We start from the raw sequence: 5837 nt of genomic DNA on the forward strand, positions 1-5837 counted from the left end.
GCACAATAGAAGTAGCCTTCGTAATTTAGTATAAGTTTGATGAGCCTTGTTTAATTCTTGAGTTCCATAATAAAAGTCAGTGCAATTATAGAAAAGCTTTGATGAGCATTGTTTCATTCTTGAGTTCCACATTATAAGTCTATGCAATTTAGAAATGCTTTGATGAGCATTGTTTAATTCTAGAGTTGCACAATAGAAGTAGCCTTCGTAATTTAGCATAGTTTTGATGAGCATTGGTTAATTCAAGAGTTGCACAATAGAAGTAGCCTTTGTAATTTAGCATAGTTTTGATGAGCATTGCTATATTCTTGAGTTCCACAATAGAAGTCTATGCAATTTAAACAAGGCTTCTTAATTTACCATAGTTTTGATGAGCATTGTTTCATTCTTGAGTTCCACATTAGAAGTCTATGCTATGTAGCAATGCTTTGATGAGCATTGTTTAATTCTAGAGTTGCACAATAGAAGTAGCCTTCGTAATTTAGCATAGTTTTGATGAGCATTGTTTTGTTCTTAAGTTCCACAATAGAAGTCTATGCAATTTAAACAAGGCTTTGATGAGCATTGTTTCATTCTTGAGTTCCACAATAGAGTTCTATGCAGTTTAAGCAAAGCTTTGATGAGCATTGTTTAATTCTTGAGTTCCACAATTGAATTCGATGCAATTTAAGCAAAACTTTGACGAGGATTGTTTAATTCATGAGTTCCATAATAGAAGTCTATGTAACTTGCAATGCTTTGATGCGCATTGCTTAATACTTGAGTTCCACAATAGAAGTGTATCCAATGTAGCAAAGCTATAATGAGCATCGTTTAATTCTTGAGTTCCACATTAGAAGTCTACGCAATATAAGAAAAGCTTTGATGAGCATTGTTTGATTTATTAGTTCCACGAAGTCTATGCAATTTAGCAAAGCTTTGATGAGCATTATTTCATTCTTGAGTTCCACATTGGAAGTCTATGCAATTTAGCAAAGCATTGATGAGCATTGTTTAATGAATTCCACAATAGAAGTAACCTTTGCAATTTAGCAAAGATTTGATGAGCATTGTTTAATTCTTTAGTTCCACAATAGAAGTGTATGCACTTTAAGCAAAGCTTTGATGAGCGTTGTTTCATTCTTGCTACAATAGAAGTCTATGCAATATAGCAAAGCTTTGATGAGTATTGTTTATCTCTTGAGTTCCACAATAGAAGTCTATGCAATTTAAGCAAAGCTTTGTGTGCATTGTTTAATTTTCGAGTTCCACAATAGAAGTCTACGCAATTTAGCAACGCTTTGATGAGCATTGTTTAGATATTTTGTTCCACAATAGAATTCTATGCAATTTAAGCAAATAATTGATGAGGATTGTTTAAATCTTGAGTTCCACAATAGAAGTATATGTAACTTAGCAAAGCTTTGATGATCATTGTTTAATACTTGAGTTCCATAATAGAAGTCTATGCAATTTACCAAAGCTTTGATAAGCATCGTTTAATTCTTGAGTTCCACAATAGAAGTCTATGCAATTTAAGCAAGTCTTTGATGAACAGTGTTTGATTCTTGAGTTCCACAATAGAAGTCTTTGCAATTTAGCAAAGCTTTGACGAGCATTGTTTCATTCTTGGGTTCGACATTTAAGGTCTATGCAATATAACAAAGCATTGATGAGCATTGTTTAATTGTTGAGCTCAACAATAGAAATGTATACACTTTAAACAAAGCTTTGATGAGGATTGTTTCATTCTTGAGTTCCACATTATAAGTCTATGCAATTTAGCAAAGCTTTGATGAGCATAGTTTAATTCTTGGGTTCCACAATAGAAGTAGTCTTCGCAATTTAGCAAAGCTTTGATGACCGTTGTTTAATTCTTGTGTTCCACAATAAAAGTCTGTGCAATTTAAGCAAAGCTTTGATGAGCATTGCTTCATTCTTGAGTTCCACATTAGAAGTCTATTGAATTTAAGAATGTTTTGATGAGCATTGTTTAATTCTAGAGTTGCACAATAGAAGTAGCCTTCGTAATTTAGTATAAGTTTGATGAGCCTTGTTTAATTCTTGAGTTCCATAATAAAATTCAGTGCAATTATAGAAAAGCTTTGATGAGCATTGTTTCATTCTTGAGTTCCACATTATAAGTCTATGCAATTTAGAAATGCTTTGATGAGCATTGTTTAATTCTAGAGTTGCACAATAGAAGTAGCCTTCGTAATTTAGCATAGTTTTGATGAGCATTGGTTAATTCAAGAGTTGCACAATAGAAGTAGCCTTTGTAATTTAGCATAGTTTTGATGAGCATTGCTATATTCTTGAGTTCCACAATAGAAGTCTATGCAATTTAAACAAGGCTTCTTAATTTACCATAGTTTTGATGAGCATTGTTTCATTCTTGAGTTCCACATTAGAAGTCTATGCTATGTAGCAATGCTTTGATGAGCATTGTTTAATTCTAGAGTTGCACAATAGAAGTAGCCTTCGTAATTTAGCATAGTTTTGATGAGCATTGTTTTGTTCTTGAGTTCCACAATAGAAGTCTATGCAATTTAAACAAGGCTTTGATGAGCATTGTTTCATTCTTGAGTTCCACAATAGAGTTCTATGCAATTTAAGCAAAGCTTTGATGAGCATTGTTTAATTCTTGAGTTCCACAATTGAATTCGATGCAATTTAAGCAAAACTTTGACGAGGATTGTTTAATTCATGAGTTCCATAATAGAAGTCTATGTAACTTGCAATGCTTTGATGCGCATTGCTTAATACTTGAGTTCCACAATAGAAGTGTATCCAATGTAGCAAAGCTATAATGAGCATCGTTTAATTCTTGAGTTCCACATTAGAAGTCTACGCAATATAAGAAAAGCTTTGATGAGCATTGTTTGATTTATTAGTTCCACGAAGTCTATGCAATTTAGCAAAGCTTTGATGAGCATTATTTCATTCTTGAGTTCCACATTAGAAGTCTATGCAATTTAGGAAAGCATTGATGAGCATTGTTTAATGAATTCCACAATAGAAGTAACCTTTGCAATTTAGCAAAGATTTGATAAGCATTGTTTAATTCTTTAGTTCCACAATAGAAGTGTATGCACTTTAAGCAAAGCTTTGATGAGCGTTGTTTCATTCTTGCTACAATAGAAGTCTATGCAATATAGCAAAGCTTTGATGAGTATTGTTTATCTCTTGAGTTCCACAATAGAAGTCTATGCAATTTAAGCAAAGCTTTGTGTGCATTGTTTAATTTTCGAGTTCCACAATAGAAGTCTATGCAATTTAGCAACGCTTTGATGAGCATTGTTTAGATCTTGTGTTCCACAATAGAATTCTATGCAATTTAAGCAAATCCAAATTGATGAGGATTGTTTAAATCTTGAGTTCCACAATAGAAGTATATGTAACTTAGCAAAGCTTTGATGATCATTGTTTAATACTTGAGTTCCATAATAGAAGTCTATGCAATTTACCAAAGCTTTGATAAGCATCGTTTAATTCTTGAGATCCACAATAGAAGTCTATGCAATTTAAGCAAGTCTTTGATGAACAGTGTTTGATTCTTGAGTTCCACAATAGAAGTCTTTGCAATTTAGCAAAGCTTTTACGAGCATTGTTTCATTCTTGGGTTCCACATTAGAGGTCTATGCAATTTAACAAAGCATTGATGAGCATTGTTTAATTGTTGAGCTCAACAATAGAAATGTATACACTTTAAACAAAGCTTTGATGAGGATTGTTTCATTCTTGAGTTCCACATTATAAGTCTATGCAATTTAGCAAAGCTTTGATGAGCATAGTTTAATTCTTGGGTTCCACAATAGAAGTAGTCTTCGCAATTTAGCAAAGCTTTGATGACCGTTGTTTAATTCTTGTGTTCCACAATAAAAGTCTGTGCAATTTAAGCAAAGCTTTGATGAGCATTGCTTCATTCTTGAGTTCCACATTAGAAGTCTATGGAATTTAAGAATGTTTTGATGAGCATTGTTTAATTCTAGAGTTGCACAATAGAAGTAGCCTTCGTAATTTAGTATAAGTTTGATGAGCCTTGTTTAATTCTTGAGTTCCATAATAAAATTCAGTGCAATTATAGAAAAGCTTTGATGAGCATTGTTTCATTCTTGAGTTCCACATTATAAGTCTATGCAATTTAGAAATGCTTTGATGAGCATTGTTTAATTCTAGAGTTGCACAATAGAAGTAGCCTTCGTAATTTAGCATAGTTTTGATGAGCATTGGTTAATTCAAGAGTTGCACAATAGAAGTAGCATTTGTAATTTAGAATAGTTTTGATGAGCATTGCTATATTCTTGAGTTCCACAATAGAAGTCTATGCAATTTAAACAAGGCTTCTTAATTTACCATAGTTTTGATGAGCATTGTTTCATTCTTGAGTTCCACATTAGAAGTCTATGCTATGTAGCAATGCTTTGATGAGCATTGTTTAATTCTAGAGTTGCACAATAGAAGTAGCCTTCGTAATTTAGCATAGTTTTGATGAGCATTGTTTTGTTCTTGAGTTCCACAATAGAAGTCTATGCAATTTAAACAAGGCTTTGATGAGCATTGTTTCATTCTTGAGTTCCACAATAGAGTTCTATGCAGTTTAAGCAAAGCTTTGATGAGCATTGTTTAATTCTTGAGTTCCACAATTGAATTCGATGCAATTTAAGCAAAACTTTGACGAGGATTGTTTAATTCATGAGTTCCATAATAGAAGTCTATGTAACTTGCAATGCTTTGATGCGCATTGCTTAATACTTGAGTTCCACAATAGAAGTGTATCCAATGTAGCAAAGCTATAATGAGCATCGTTTAATTCTTGAGTTCCACATTAGAAGTCTACGCAATATAAGAAAAGCTTTGATGAGCATTGTTTGATTTATTAGTTCCACGAAGTCTATGCAATTTAGCAAAGCTTTGATGAGCATTATTTCATTCTTGAGTTCCACATTAGAAGTCTATGCAATTTAGGAAAGCATTGATGAGCATTGTTTAATGAATTCCACAATAGAAGTAACCTTTGCAATTTAGCAAAGATTTGATGAGCATTGTTTAATTCTTTAGTTCCACAATAGAAGTGTATGCACTTTAAGCAAAGCTTTGATGAGCGTTGTTTCATTCTTGCTACAATAGAAGTCTATGCAATATAGCAAAGCTTTGATGAGTATTGTTTATCTCTTGAGTTCCACAATAGAAGTCTATGCAATTTAAGCAAAGCTTTGTGTGCATTGTTTAATTTTCGAGTTCCACAATAGAAGTCTACGCAATTTAGCAACGCTTTGATGAGCATTGTTTAGATCTTGTGTTCCACAATAGAATTCTATGCAATTTAAGCAAATCATTGATGAGGATTGTTTAAATCTTGAGTTCCACAATAGAAGTATATGTAACTTAGCAAAGCTTTGATGATCATTGTTTAATACTTGAGTTCCATAATAGAAGTCTATGCAATTTACCAAAGCTTTGATAAGCATCGTTTAATTCTTGAGATCCACAATAGAAGTCTATGCAATTTAAGCAAGTCTTTGATGAACAGTGTTTGATTCTTGAGTTCCACAATAGAAGTCTTTGCAATTTAGCAAAGCTTTTACGAGCATTGTTTCATTCTTGGGTTCCACATTAGAGGTCTATGCAATTTAACAAAGCATTGATGAGCATTGTTTAATTGTTGAGCTCAACAATAGAAATGTATACACTTTAAACAAAGCTTTGATGAGGATTGTTTCATTCTTGAGTTCCACATTATAAGTCTATGCAATTTAGCAAAGCTTTGATGAGCATAGTTTAATTCTTGGGTTCCACAATAGAAGTAGTCTTCGCAATTTAGCAAAGCTTTGATGACCGTTGTTTAATTCTTGTGT

Source organism: Lactuca sativa, chromosome 1, assembly GCF_002870075.4.
Source record: "Lactuca sativa cultivar Salinas chromosome 1, Lsat_Salinas_v11, whole genome shotgun sequence".
In the NCBI taxonomy this organism is placed as follows: Eukaryota; Viridiplantae; Streptophyta; class Magnoliopsida; order Asterales; family Asteraceae; genus Lactuca; species Lactuca sativa.